Source organism: Lepus europaeus, unplaced genomic scaffold, assembly GCF_033115175.1.
Source record: "Lepus europaeus isolate LE1 unplaced genomic scaffold, mLepTim1.pri SCAFFOLD_30, whole genome shotgun sequence".
In the NCBI taxonomy this organism is placed as follows: domain Eukaryota; kingdom Metazoa; phylum Chordata; class Mammalia; order Lagomorpha; family Leporidae; genus Lepus; species Lepus europaeus.
Window position 1 is genome coordinate 390,540 of NW_026909177.1, and position 16,032 is coordinate 406,571.

The following is a 16,032-nucleotide window of genomic DNA, read 5'->3' on the forward strand; positions in this document are numbered from 1 at the left end:
GGACTTTAGTGTTTTGAATGTTTTTTATCAGAGAACATTTAATTTTGTACCATTGAAACACTAATTAGTTCCACATGGGGACACCAGCTCCACACATTCGTATTTTCTAGGGAGAAAGCTAGAGGAACTTCCGCAAATAAACATGATATTTCTGTTTGTATAGATGACATTTTATGCACTTGCCTAACGAAAAGACTTTGCTTTTCTCCAAAACCATTTTTACTGTGATTTTCTCAGTCCATTGCACACGAATTCCACCCTAATTTGTCCGGATATGCCTGGATGATACCGGAAATATCCAGTTTTGTTTTGGCTACCTCAATCCCAGATATTGCTACAGCCAATGTGTTAGTGTATTCCTGATATTATCCACAGACTTTATTGTTTTGAATGTTCTTTATCAGGGAGCATTTAATTTTGTGCTGTGAAACACTAATTGTTTCCACATGGAGACTCCAGCTCTACACATTCGTATTTTCTAGGGAGAAAGCTAGAGGAACTGTGGCAAACAAACATGATATTTCTGTTTGTGTCGATGATATGTTATGCACTTGCCTAATGAAACGACTTTGCTTTTCTCCAAAACCAGTTTTACTGTGATTTTCTCGGTCCATTGCATAAGAATTCCACACCACTTTCTCTGGATATGAGTGGATGAAACTGGAAATATCCGGTTGTGTTTTGGCTAACTCAATCCGAAATATTGCTACAGTTTCTGTGTTTGTGTATTCCTGATATTATGCTTGGACTTTATATTTTTCAATGTTTTTTTTCAGGGAACATTTAATTTTGTGCTTGGAAACACTCCTTGGTTCCACATGGAGACACCAGCTCTACACTTTCGTATTTTCTAGGGAGAAAGCTAGAGGAAATGCGGCAAACAAACATGATATTTCTGTTTGTATAGATGACATGTTATGCGCTTGCCTAATGAAAAGACTTTGCTTTTCTCCAAAACCATTTGTACTGTGATTTTCTCGGTCCATTGCATAGGAATTCCACACAAGTTTTTCCGGATATGGGTGGATGAAACCAGAAATATCTGGTTGTGTTTTGGGTAACTCAATCCCAGATATTGCTACAGACTCTGTGTTTGTGTTTTCTGGATATTATCGATGGACTTTAGTGTTTTGAATGTTCTTTATCAGGGAGCATTTAATTTTGTGCTGTGAAACACTAATTGTTTCCACATGGAGACTCCAGCTCTACACATTCGTATTTTCTAGGGAGAAAGCTAGAGGAACTTTGGCAAACAAACATGATATTTCTGTTTGTGTCGATGACATGTTTTGCACTTGCCTAACGAAACGACTTTGCTTTTCTCCAAAACCAGTTTCACTGTGATTTTCTCGGTCCATTGCATAAGAACTCCACACCACTTTCTCTCGATATGAGCGGATGAAACTGGAAATATCCGGTTGTGTTTTGGCTAACTCAATCCGAAATATTGCTACAGCTTCTGTGTTTGTGTATTCCTGATATTATGCATGGACTTTATAATTTTCAATGTCTTTTTTCAGGGAACATTTAATTTTGTGCTGTGAAACACTAATTGTTTCCACATGGAGACACCAGCTCTACACATTTGTATTTTCTAGGGAGAAAGCTAGAGGAACTGCGGCAAACAAACATGATATTTCTGTTTGTATCGATGACATGTTATGCACTTGCCTAACGAAACGACTTTGCTTTTCTCAAAAACCATTTTTACTGTGATTGTCTCAGTCCATGGCATACGAATTCCACACCACTTTGTCCATATATGGCAGGATGAAACCGGAAATATCCCGTTTTGTTTTGGCTAACTCAATCCCAGATATTGCTACAGCCTCTGTGTTTGTGTTTTCTGGATATTATCGATGGACTTTAGTGTTTTGAATGTTTTTTATCAGAGAACATTTAATTTTGTACCATTGAAACACTAATTGGTTCCACATGGGGACACCAGCTCCACACATTCGTATTTTCTAGGGAGAAAGCTAGAGGAACTTCCGCAAATAAACATGATATTTCTGTTTGTATAGATGACATTTTATGCACTTGCCTAACGAAAAGACTTTGCTTTTCTCCAAAACCATTTTTACTGTGATTTTCTCAGTCCATTGCACACGAATTCCACCCTAATTTGTCCGGATATGCCTGGATGATACCGGAAATATCCAGTTTTGTTTTGGCTACCTCAATCCCAGATATTGCTACAGCCAATGTGTTAGTGTATTCCTGATATTATCCACAGACTTTATTGTTTTGAATGTTCTTTATCAGGGAGCATTTAATTTTGTGCTGTGAAACACTAATTGTTTCCACATGGAGACTCCAGCTCTACACATTCGTATTTTCTAGGGAGAAAGCTAGAGGAACTGTGGCAAACAAACATGATATTTCTGTTTGTGTCGATGATATGTTATGCACTTGCCTAATGAAACGACTTTGCTTTTCTCCAAAACCAGTTTTACTGTGATTTTCTCGGTCCATTGCATAAGAATTCCACACCACTTTCTCTGGATATGAGTGGATGAAACTGGAAATATCCGGTTGTGTTTTGGCTAACTCAATCCGAAATATTGCTACAGTTTCTGTGTTTGTGTATTCCTGATATTATGCTTGGACTTTATATTTTTCAATGTTTTTTTTCAGGGAACATTTAATTTTGTGCTTGGAAACACTCCTTGGTTCCACATGGAGACACCAGCTCTACACTTTCGTATTTTCTAGGGAGAAAGCTAGAGGAAATGCGGCAAACAAACATGATATTTCTGTTTGTATAGATGACATGTTATGCGCTTGCCTAATGAAAAGACTTTGCTTTTCTCCAAAACCATTTGTACTGTGATTTTCTCGGTCCATTGCATAGGAATTCCACACAAGTTTTTCCGGATATGGGTGGATGAAACCAGAAATATCTGGTTGTGTTTTGGGTAACTCAATCCCAGATATTGCTACAGACTCTGTGTTTGTGTTTTCTGGATATTATCGATGGACTTTAGTGTTTTGAATGTTCTTTATCAGGGAGCATTTAATTTTGTGCTGTGAAACACTAATTGTTTCCACATGGAGACTCCAGCTCTACACATTCGTATTTTCTAGGGAGAAAGCTAGAGGAACTTTGGCAAACAAACATGATATTTCTGTTTGTGTCGATGACATGTTTTGCACTTGCCTAACGAAACGACTTTGCTTTTCTCCAAAACCAGTTTCACTGTGATTTTCTCGGTCCATTGCATAAGAACTCCACACCACTTTCTCTCGATATGAGCGGATGAAACTGGAAATATCCGGTTGTGTTTTGGCTAACTCAATCCGAAATATTGCTACAGCTTCTGTGTTTGTGTATTCCTGATATTATGCATGGACTTTATAATTTTCAATGTCTTTTTTCAGGGAACATTTAATTTTGTGCTGTGAAACACTAATTGTTTCCACATGGAGACACCAGCTCTACACATTTGTATTTTCTAGGGAGAAAGCTAGAGGAACTGCGGCAAACAAACATGATATTTCTGTTTGTATCGATGACATGTTATGCACTTGCCTAACGAAACGACTTTGCTTTTCTCAAAAACCATTTTTACTGTGATTGTCTCAGTCCATGGCATACGAATTCCACACCACTTTGTCCATATATGGCAGGATGAAACCGGAAATATCCCGTTTTGTTTTGGCTAACTCAATCCCAGATATTGCTACAGCCTCTGTGTTTGTGTTTTCTGGATATTATCGATGGACTTTAGTGTTTTGAATGTTTTTTATCAGAGAACATTTAATTTTGTACCATTGAAACACTAATTGGTTCCACATGGGGACACCAGCTCCACACATTCGTATTTTCTAGGGAGAAAGCTAGAGGAACTTCCGCAAATAAACATGATATTTCTGTTTGTATAGATGACATTTTATGCACTTGCCTAACGAAAAGACTTTGCTTTTCTCCAAAACCATTTTTACTGTGATTTTCTCAGTCCATTGCACACGAATTCCACCCTAATTTGTCCGGATATGCCTGGATAATACCGGAAATATCCAGTTTTGTTTTGGCTACCTCAATCCCAGATATTGCTACAGCCAATGTGTTAGTGTATTCCTGATATTATCCACAGACTTTATTGTTTTGAATGTTCTTTATCAGGGAGCCTTTAATTATGTGTTGTGAAACACTAATTGTTTCCACATGGAGACTCCAGCTCTACACATTCGTATTTTCTAGGGAGAAAGCTAGAGGAACTGTGGCAAACAAACATGATATTTCTGTTTGTGTCGATGATATGTTATGCACTTGCCTAATGAAACGACTTTGCTTTTCTCCAAAACCAGTTTTACTGTGATTTTCTCGGTCCATTGCATAAGAATTCCACACCACTTTCTCTGGATATGAGTGGATGAAACTGGAAATATCCGGTTGTGTTTTGGCTAACTCAATCCGAAATATTGCTACAGTTTCTGTGTTTGTGTATTCCTGATATTATGCTTGGACTTTATATTTTTCAATGTTTTTTTTCAGGGAACATTTAATTTTGTGCTTGGAAACACTCCTTGGTTCCACATGGAGACACCAGCTCTACACATTCGTATTTTCTAGGGAGAAAGCTAGAGGAACTGCGGCAAACAAACATGATATTTCTGTTTGTATCGATGACATGTTATGCACTTGCCTAACGAAACGACTTTGCTTTTCTCCAAAACCATTTGTACTGTGATTTTCTCGGTCCATTGCATAGGAATTCCACACCAGTTTGTCCGGATATGAGTGGATGAAAGCAGAAATATCTGGTTGTGTTTTGGCTAACTCAATCCCAGATATTGCTACAGCCTCTGTGTTTGTGTATTCCCGATATTATGCATGGATTTCATATTTTTCAATGTTTTTTTCAGGGAACATTTAATTTTGTTCTTGGAACGCTAATTGGTTCCACATGGAGACACCAGCTCTACACTTTTGTATTTTCTAGGGAGAAAGCTAGAGGAACTGTGGCAAACAAACATGATATTTCTGTTTGTATAAATGACATTTTATGCGCTTGCCTAATGAAAAGACTTTGCTTTTCTCCAAAACCATTTGTACTGTGCTTTTCTCGGTCCATTGCATACGAATTCCACACCAGGTTGTCTGGATATGACAGGACGAAACCAGAAATATACGGTTTTGTTTTGGCTAACTCAATCCCAGATATTGCTACAGCCAATGTGTTTGTGTATTCCCGATATTATGCATGGACTTTATATTTTTCTATGTTTTTTTTCAGGGAACCTTTAATTTTGTGCTTGGAAACACTCATTGGTTCCACATGGAGACACCAGCTCTACACTTTCGTATTTTCTAGGGAGAAAGCTAGAGGAAATGCGGCAAACAAACATGATATTTCTGTTTGTATAGATGACATTTTATGCGCTTGCCTAATGAAAAGACTTTGCTTTTCTCCAAAACCATTTGTACTGTGATTTTCTCGGTCCATTGCATATGAATTCCACACAAGTTTTTCCGGATATGGGTGGATGAAACCAGAAATATCTGGTTGTGTTTTGGCTAACTCAATCCAAGATATTGCTACAGACTCTGTGTTTGTGTTTTCTGGATATTATCGATGGACTTTAGTGTTTTGAATGTTCTTTATCAGGGAGCATTTAATTTTGTGCTGTGAAACACTAATTGTTTCCACATGGAGACTCCAGCTCTACACATTCGTATTTTCTAGGGAGAAAGCTAGAGGAACTTTGGCAAACAAACATGATATTTCTGTTTGTGTCGATGACATGTTTTGCACTTGCCTAACGAAACGACTTTGCTTTTCTCCAAAACCAGTTTCACTGTGATTTTCTCGGTCCATTGCATAAGAACTCCACACCACTTTCTCTCGATATGAGCGGATGAAACTGGAAATATCCGGTTGTGTTTTGGCTAACTCAATCCGAAATATTGCTACAGCTTCTGTGTTTGTGTATTCCTGATATTATGCATGGACTTTATAATTTTCAATGTCTTTTTTCAGGGAACATTTAATTTTGTGCTGTGAAACACTAATTGTTTCCACATGGAGACACCAGCTCTACACATTTGTATTTTCTAGGGAGAAAGCTAGAGGAACTGCGGCAAACAAACATGATATTTCTGTTTGTATCGATGACATGTTATGCACTTGCCTAACGAAACGACTTTGCTTTTCTCAAAAACCATTTTTACTGTGATTGTCTCAGTCCATGGCATACGAATTCCACACCACTTTGTCCATATATGGCAGGATGAAACCGGAAATATCCCGTTTTGTTTTGGCTAACTCAATCCCAGATATTGCTACAGCCTCTGTGTTTGTGTTTTCTGGATATTATCGATGGACTTTAGTGTTTTGAATGTTTTTTATCAGAGAACATTTAATTTTGTACCATTGAAACACTAATTGGTTCCACATGGGGACACCAGCTCCACACATTCGTATTTTCTAGGGAGAAAGCTAGAGGAACTTCCGCAAATAAACATGATATTTCTGTTTGTATAGATGACATTTTATGCACTTGCCTAACGAAAAGACTTTGCTTTTCTCCAAAACCATTTTTACTGTGATTTTCTCAGTCCATTGCACACGAATTCCACCCTAATTTGTCCGGATATGCCTGGATGATACCGGAAATATCCAGTTTTGTTTTGGCTACCTCAATCCCAGATATTGCTACAGCCAATGTGTTAGTGTATTCCTGATATTATCCACAGACTTTATTGTTTTGAATGTTCTTTATCAGGGAGCCTTTAATTATGTGTTGTGAAACACTAATTGTTTCCACATGGAGACTCCAGCTCTACACATTCGTATTTTCTAGGGAGAAAGCTAGAGGAACTGTGGCAAACAAACATGATATTTCTGTTTGTGTCGATGATATGTTATGCACTTGCCTAATGAAACGACTTTGCTTTTCTCCAAAACCAGTTTTACTGTGATTTTCTCGGTCCATTGCATAAGAATTCCACACCACTTTCTCTGGATATGAGTGGATGAAACTGGAAATATCCGGTTGTGTTTTGGCTAACTCAATCCGAAATATTGCTACAGTTTCTGTGTTTGTGTATTCCTGATATTATGCTTGGACTTTATATTTTTCAATGTTTTTTTTCAGGGAACATTTAATTTTGTGCTTGGAAACACTCCTTGGTTCCACATGGAGACACCAGCTCTACACTTTCGTATTTTCTAGGGAGAAAGCTAGAGGAACTGCGGCAAACAAACATGATATTTCTGTTTGTATCGATGACATGTTATGCACTTGCCTAACGAAACGACTTTGCTTTTCTCCAAAACCATTTGTACTGTGATTTTCTCGGTCCATTGCATAGGAATTCCACACCAGTTTGTCCGGATATGAGTGGATGAAAGCAGAAATATCTGGTTGTGTTTTGGCTAACTCAATCCCAGATATTGCTACAGCCTCTGTGTTTGTGTATTCCCGATATTATGCATGGATTTCATATTTTTCAATGTTTTTTTCAGGGAACATTTAATTTTGTTCTTGGAACGCTAATTGGTTCCACATGGAGACACCAGCTCTACACTTTTGTATTTTCTAGGGAGAAAGCTAGAGGAACTGTGGCAAACAAACATGATATTTCTGTTTGTATAAATGACATTTTATGCGCTTGCCTAATGAAAAGACTTTGCTTTTCTCCAAAACCATTTGTACTGTGCTTTTCTCGGTCCATTGCATACGAATTCCACACCAGGTTGTCTGGATATGACAGGACGAAACCAGAAATATACGGTTTTGTTTTGGCTAACTCAATCCCAGATATTGCTACAGCCAATGTGTTTGTGTATTCCCGATATTATGCATGGACTTTATATTTTTCTATGTTTTTTTTCAGGGAACCTTTAATTTTGTGCTTGGAAACACTCATTGGTTCCACATGCAGACACCAGCTCTACACTTTCGTATTTTCTAGGGAGAAAGCTACAGGAACTGCGGCAAACAAACATGATATTTCTGTTTGTATAGATGACATTTTATGCGCTTGCCTAATGAAAAGACTTTGCTTTTCTCCAAAACCATTTGTACTGTGATTTTCTCGGTCCATTGCATATGAATTCCACACAAGTTTTTCCGGATATGGGTGGATGAAACCAGAAATATCTGGTTGTGTTTTGGCTAACTCAATCCAAGATATTGCTACAGACTCTGTGTTTGTGTTTTCTGGATATTATCGATGGACTTTAGTGTTTTGAATGTTCTTTATCAGGGAGCATTTAATTTTGTGCTGTGAAACACTAATTGTTTCCACATGGAGACTCCAGCTCTACACATTCGTATTTTCTAGGGAGAAAGCTAGAGGAACTTTGGCAAACAAACATGATATTTCTGTTTGTGTCGATGACATGTTTTGCACTTGCCTAACGAAACGACTTTGCTTTTCTCCAAAACCAGTTTCACTGTGATTTTCTCGGTCCATTGCATAAGAACTCCACACCACTTTCTCTCGATATGAGCGGATGAAACTGGAAATATCCGGTTGTGTTTTGGCTAACTCAATCCGAAATATTGCTACAGCTTCTGTGTTTGTGTATTCCTGATATTATGCATGGACTTTATAATTTTCAATGTCTTTTTTCAGGGAACATTTAATTTTGTGCTGTGAAACACTAATTGTTTCCACATGGAGACACCAGCTCTACACATTTGTATTTTCTAGGGAGAAAGCTAGAGGAACTGCGGCAAACAAACATGATATTTCTGTTTGTATCGATGACATGTTATGCACTTGCCTAACGAAACGACTTTGCTTTTCTCAAAAACCATTTTTACTGTGATTGTCTCAGTCCATGGCATACGAATTCCACACCACTTTGTCCATATATGGCAGGATGAAACCGGAAATATCCCATTTTGTTTTGGCTAACTCAATCCCAGATATTGCTACAGCCTCTGTGTTTGTGTTTTCTGGATATTATCGATGGACTTTAGTGTTTTGAATGTTTTTTATCAGAGAACATTTAATTTTGTACCATTGAAACACTAATTGGTTCCACATGGGGACACCAGCTCCACACATTCGTATTTTCTAGGGAGAAAGCTAGAGGAACTTCCGCAAATAAACATGATATTTCTGTTTGTATAGATGACATTTTATGCACTTGCCTAACGAAAAGACTTTGCTTTTCTCCAAAACCATTTTTACTGTGATTTTCTCAGTCCATTGCACACGAATTCCACCCTAATTTGTCCGGATATGCCTGGATGAAACCGGAAATATCCAGTTTTGTTTTGGCTACCTCAATCCCAGATATTGCTACAGCCAATGTGTTAGTGTATTCCTGATATTATCCACAGACTTTATTGTTTTGAATGTTCTTTATCAGGGAGCCTTTAGTTATGTGTTGTGAAACACTAATTGTTTCCACATGGAGACTCCAGCTCTACACATTCGTATTTTCTAGGGAGAAAGCTAGAGAAACTGTGGCAAACAAACATGATATTTCTGTTTGTGTCGATGATATGTTATGCACTTGATAATGAAACGACTTTGCTTTTCTCCAAAACCAGTTTTACTGTGATTTTCTCGGTCCATTGCATAAGAATTCCACACCACTTTCTCTGGATATGAGTGGATGAAACTGGAAATATCCGGTTGTGTTTTGGCTAACTCAATCCGAAATATTGCTACAGTTTCTGTGTTTGTGTATTCCTGATATTATGCTTGGACTTTATATTTTTCAATGTTTTTTTTCAGGGAACATTTAATTTTGTGCTTGGAAACACTCCTTGGTTCCACATGGAGACACCAGCTCTACACATTCGTATTTTCTAGGGAGAAAGCTAGAGGAACTGCGGCAAACAAACATGATATTTCTGTTTGTATCGATGACATGTTATGCACTTGCCTAACGAAACGACTTTGCTTTTCTCCAAAACCATTTGTACTGTGATTTTCTCGGTCCATTGCATACGAATTCCACACCAGTTTGTCCGGATATGAGTGGATGAAAGCAGAAATATCTGGTTGTGTTTTGGCTAACTCAATCCCAGATATTGCTACAGCCAATGTGTTTGTGTATTCCCGATATTATGCATGGACTTCATATTTTTCAATGTTTTTTTTTCAGGGAACATTTAATTTTGTTCTTGGAACGCTAATTGGTTCCACATGGAGACATCAGCTCTACACTTTCGTATTTTCTAAGGAGAAAGCTAGAGGAACTGCGGCAAACAAACATGATATTTCTGTTTGTATAAATGACATTTTATGCGCTTGCCTAATGAAAAGACTTTGCTTTTCTCCAAAACCATTTTTACTGTGATTTTCTCGGTCCATTTTATACGAATTCCACACCAGGTTGTCCGGATATGACAGGACGAAACGAGAAATATCCACTTTTGTTTTGGCTAACTCAATCCCAGATATTGCTACAGCCAATATGTTTGTGTATTCCCGATATTATACAAGGACTTTATATTTTTCTATGTTTTTTTCAGGGAACATTTAATTTTGTGCTTGGAAACACTACTTGGTTCCACATGGAGATACCAGCTCTACACTTTCGTATTTTCTAGGGAGAAAGCTAGATGAACTGCGGCAAACAAACATGATATTTCTGTTTGTATAGATGACATTTTATGCGCTTGCCTAATGAAAAGACTTTGGTTTTCTCCAAAACCATTTGTACTCTGATTTTCTCGGTCCATTGCATACGAATTCCACACCAGTTTTTCCGGATATGAGTGGATGAAACCAGAAATATCTGGTTGTGTTTTGGCTAACTCAATCCCAGATATTGCTACAGCCTCTGTGTTTGTGTTTTCTGGATATTATCGATGGACTTTAGTGTTTTGAATGTTTTTTATCAGAGAACATTTAATTTTATACCCTAGAAACCTTAATTGGTTCCACATGGTGACACCAGCTCCACACATTCGTATTTTCTAGGGAGAAAGCTAGAGGAACTTCCGCAAATAAACATGATATTTATGTTTGCATAGATAACATTTTATGCACTTGCCTAACGAAAAGACTTTGCTTTTCTCGAAAACCATTTTTATTGTGATTTTCTCAGTCCATTGCACACAAATTCCACCATAATTTGTCCAGATATGCCTGGATGAAACCGGAAATATCCAGTTTTGTTTTGGCTACCTCAATCCCAGATATTGCTACAGCCAATGTGTTAGTGTATTCCTGATATTATCCACAGAATTTATTGTTTTTAATGTTCTTTATCAGGGAACATTTAATTTTGTGCTTGGAAACACTAATTGGTTCCACATGGGGACACCAGCTCTACACATTCGTATTTTCTAGGGAGAAAGCTAGAGGAACTTCCGCAAATAAACATGATATTTCTTTTTGTATAGATGACATTTTATGCACTTGCCTAACGAAAAGAGTTTGTTTTTATCCAAAACCATTTTTATTGTGATTTTCTCGGTCCATTGCACACGAATTCCACATCAATTTGTCCGGATATGCCTGGATGAAACCGGAAATATCCCGTTTTGTTTTGGCTAACTCAATCACAGATATTGCTACAGCCAATGGTTTAGTTTATTCCTGATATTATCCACAGACTTTATTGTTTTGAATGTTCTTTATCAGGGAGCATTTAATTTTGTGCTGTGAAACACTAATTGTTTCCACATGGGGACACCAGCTCTACACTTTCGTATTTTCTAGGGAGAAAGCTAGAGGAACTGCGGCAAACAAACATGATATTTCTGTTTGTATAGATGACATTTTATGCGCTTGCCTAATGAAAAGACTTTGGTTTTCTCCAAAACCATTTGTACTCTGATTTTCTCGGTCCATTGCATACGAATTCCACACCAGTTTTTCCGGATATGAGTGGATGAAACCAGAAATATCTGGTTGTGTTTTGGCTAACTCAATCCCAGATATTGCTATAGCCTCTGTGTTTGTGTTTTCTGGATATTATCGATGGACTTTAGTGTTTTGAATGTTTTTTATCAGAGAACATTTAATTTTATACCCTAGAAACATTAATTGGTTCCACATGGTGACACCAGCTCCACACATTCGTATTTTCTAGGGAGAAAGCTAGAGGAACTTCCGCAAATAAACATGATATTTATGTTTGCATAGATAACATTTTATGCACTTGCCTAACGAAAAGACTTTGCTTTTCTCCAAAACCATTTTTATTGTGATTTTCTCAGTCCATTGCACACAAATTCGACCATAATTTGTCCGGATATGCCTGGATGAAACCGGAAATATCCAGTTTTGTTTTGGCTACCTCAATCCCAGATATTGCTACAGCCAATGTTTTAGTATATTCCTGATATTATCCACAGAATTTATTGTTTTTAATGTTCTTTATCAGGGAACATTTAATTTTGTACCATTGAAACACTAATTGGTTCCACATGGGGACACCAGCTCTACACATTCGTATTTTCTAGGGAGAAAGCTAGAGGAACTTCCGCAAATAAACATGATATTTCTTTTTGTATAGATGACATTTTATGCACTTGCCTAACGAAAAGAGTTTGTTTTTATCCAAAACCATTTTTATTGTGATTTTCTCGGTCCATTGCACACGAATTCCACATCAATTTGTCCGGATATGCCTGGATGAAACCGGAAATATCCCGTTTTGTTTTGGCTAACTCAATCACAGATATTGCTACAGCCAATGGTTTAGTTTATTCCTGATATTATCCACAGACTTTATTGTTTTGAATGTTCTTTATCAGGGAGCATTTAATTTTGTGCTGTGAAACACTAATTGTTTCCACATGGGGACACCAGCTCTACACTTTCGTATTTTCTAGGGAGAAAGCTAGAGGAAGTGCGGCAAACAAACATGATATTTCCGTTTGTATAGATGACATTTTATGCGCTTGCCTAACGAATAGTGTTTGTTTTTCTCCAAAACCAGTTTTACTGTGATTTTCTCGGTCCATTGCATACGAATTCCACACCAGGTTGTCCAGATATGACTGCAAGTAACCGGAAATATCGGGTTTTGTTTTGGTTAACTCAATCCCAGATATTGCTACAGCCAATGGTTTAGTGTATTCCTGATATTATCCACAGACTTTATTGTTTTGAATGTTCTTTATCAGGGAGCCTTTAATTATGTGTTGTGAAACACTAATTGTTTCCACATGGAGACTCCAGCTCTACACATTCGTATTTTCTAGGGAGAAAGCTAGAGAAACTGTGGCAAACAAACATGATATTTCTGTTTGTGTCGATGATATGTTATGCACTTGATAATGAAACGACTTTGCTTTTCTCCAAAACCAGTTTTACTGTGATTTTCTCGGTCCATTGCATAAGAATTCCACACCACTTTCTCTGGATATGAGTGGATGAAACTGGAAATATCCGGTTGTGTTTTGGCTAACTCAATCCGAAATATTGCTACAGTTTCTGTGTTTGTGTATTCCTGATATTATGCTTGGACTTTATATTTTTCAATGTTTTTTTTCAGGGAACATTTAATTTTGTGCTTGGAAACACTCCTTGGTTCCACATGGAGACACCAGCTCTACACATTCGTATTTTCTAGGGAGAAAGCTAGAGGAACTGCGGCAAACAAACATGATATTTCTGTTTGTATCGATGACATATTATGCACTTGCCTAACGAAATGACTTTGCTTTTCTCCAAAACCATTTGTACTGTGATTTTCTCGGTCCATTGCATAGGAATTCCACACCAGTTTGTCCGGATATGAGTGGATGAAAGCAGAAATATCTGGTTGTGTTTTGGCTAACTCAATCCCAGATATTGCTACAGCCTCTGTGTTTGTGTATTCCCGATATTATGCATGGACTTCATATTTTTCAATGTTTTTTTTTCAGGGAACATTTAATTTTGTTCTTGGAACGCTAATTGGTTCCACATGGAGACATCAGCTCTACACTTTCGTATTTTCTAGGGAGAAAGCTAGAGGAACTGCGGCAAACAAACATGATATTTTTGTTTGTATAAATGACATTTTATGCGCTTGCCTAATGAAAAGACTTTGATTTTCTCCAAAACCATTTTTACTGTGATTTTCTCGGTCCATTGCATACGAATTCCACACCAGGTTGTCCGGATATGACAGGACGAAACGAGAAATATCCACTTTTGTTTTGGCTAACTCAATCTGAAATATTGCTACTGCCACTGTGTTTGTGTATTCCTGATATTATCCACGGACTTTATTGTTTTGAATGTTTTTTTTTTCAAGGAGCATTTAATTTTGTGCTGTGAAACACTAATTGTTTCCACATGGGAACACCAGCTCTACACATTCGCATTTTCTAGGGAGAAAGGTAGAGGAACTGCGGCAAACAAACATGATATTTCTGTTTTATCGATGACATTTTATGCACTTGCCTAACGAAACAACTTTGCTTTTCTCCAAAACCATTTGTACTGTGATTTTCTCGGTCCATTGCATACGAATTCCACACCACTTTCTCTCGATATGAGCGGATGAAACTGGAAATATCCGGTTGTGTTTTGGCTAACTCAATCCAAGATATTGCTACAGCCTCTGTGTTTGTGTATTCCCGATATTATGCATGGACGTTATGTTTTTCAATGTGTTTTTTCAGGGAACATTTAATTTTGTGCTGTGAAACACTAATTGTTTCCACATGGAGACACCAGCTCTACACATTTGTATTTACTAGGGAGAAAGCTAGAGGAACTGCGGCAAACAAACATGATATTTCTGTTTGTATCGATGACATTTTATGCACTTGCCTAACGAAACGACTTTGCTTTTCTCCAAAACCATTTTTACTGTGACTGCCTCGGTCCATTGCATACGAATTCCACACCAGTTTGTCCGGATATGACAGGTTGAAACCGGAAATATCCGGTTCTATTTTGGCTAACTGAATCCCAGATATTGCTACAGCCTCTGTGTTTGTGTTTTCTGGATATTATCGATGGACTTTAGTGTTTTGAATGCTTTTTATCAGAGAACATTTAATTTTGTACCATTGAAACACTAATTGGTTCCACATGGGGACACCAGCTCCACACATTCGTATTTTCTAGGGAGAAAGCTAGAGGAACTTCCGCAAATAAACATGATATTTTTGTTTGTATAGATAACATTTTATGCACTTGCCTAACGAAAAGACTTTGCTTTTCTCCAAAACCAGTTTTACTGTGATTTTCTCAGTCCATTGCACAGAAATTCCACCCTAATTTGTCCGGATATGCCTGGATGAAACCGGAAATATCCAGTTTTGTTTTGGCTACCTCAATCCCAGATATTGCTACAGCCAATGTGTTAGTGTATTCCTGATATTATCCTCAGACTTTATTGTTTTGAATGTTCTTTATCAGGGAGCATTTAATTTTGTGCTGTGAAACACTAATTGTTTCCACATGGAGACTCCAGCTCTACACATTCGTATTTTCTAGGGAGAAAGCTAGAGGAACTGCAGCAAACAAACATGATATTTCTGTTTGTGTCGATGACATGTTACGCACTTGCCTAACGAAACGACTTTGCTTTTCTCCAAAACCAGTTTTACTGTGATTTTCTCAGTCCATTGCACACGAATTTCACACCACTCTCTCCGGATATGAGCGGATGAAACTGGAAATATCCGGTTGTGTTTTGGCTAACTCAATCCAAAATATTGAGAAAGCCTCTGTGCTTGGGTTTTCTGGAATCATCGATGGACTTTATTGTTTTGAATATTCTTATTAGGGAACATTTAATTTTGTACCCTAGAAGCACTAATTTGTTCATCATGGGGACACCAGCTCTACACATTTGTATTTTCTAGCGAGAAAGCTAGAATAACTGCGGCAAACAAACATGATATTTCTCTTTGTATCGATGAGATTTTATGTACTTGCCTAATGAAGAGACTTTGCTTTTCTCCAAAACCATTTTACTCTGACTTTTTCTGTGCAATACATAAGAATTCCACACCCACTTTCTCCGGATATGACTGGATGAAATCAGAAAGATCCGGTAGTGTTTTGGCTAACTCAATCCGAAATTTTGTGAAAGTCTCTGTGTTTGTGTATTCCTGATATTATCCACGGACTTCATTGCTTTGAATGTTTTTATCAGGGAA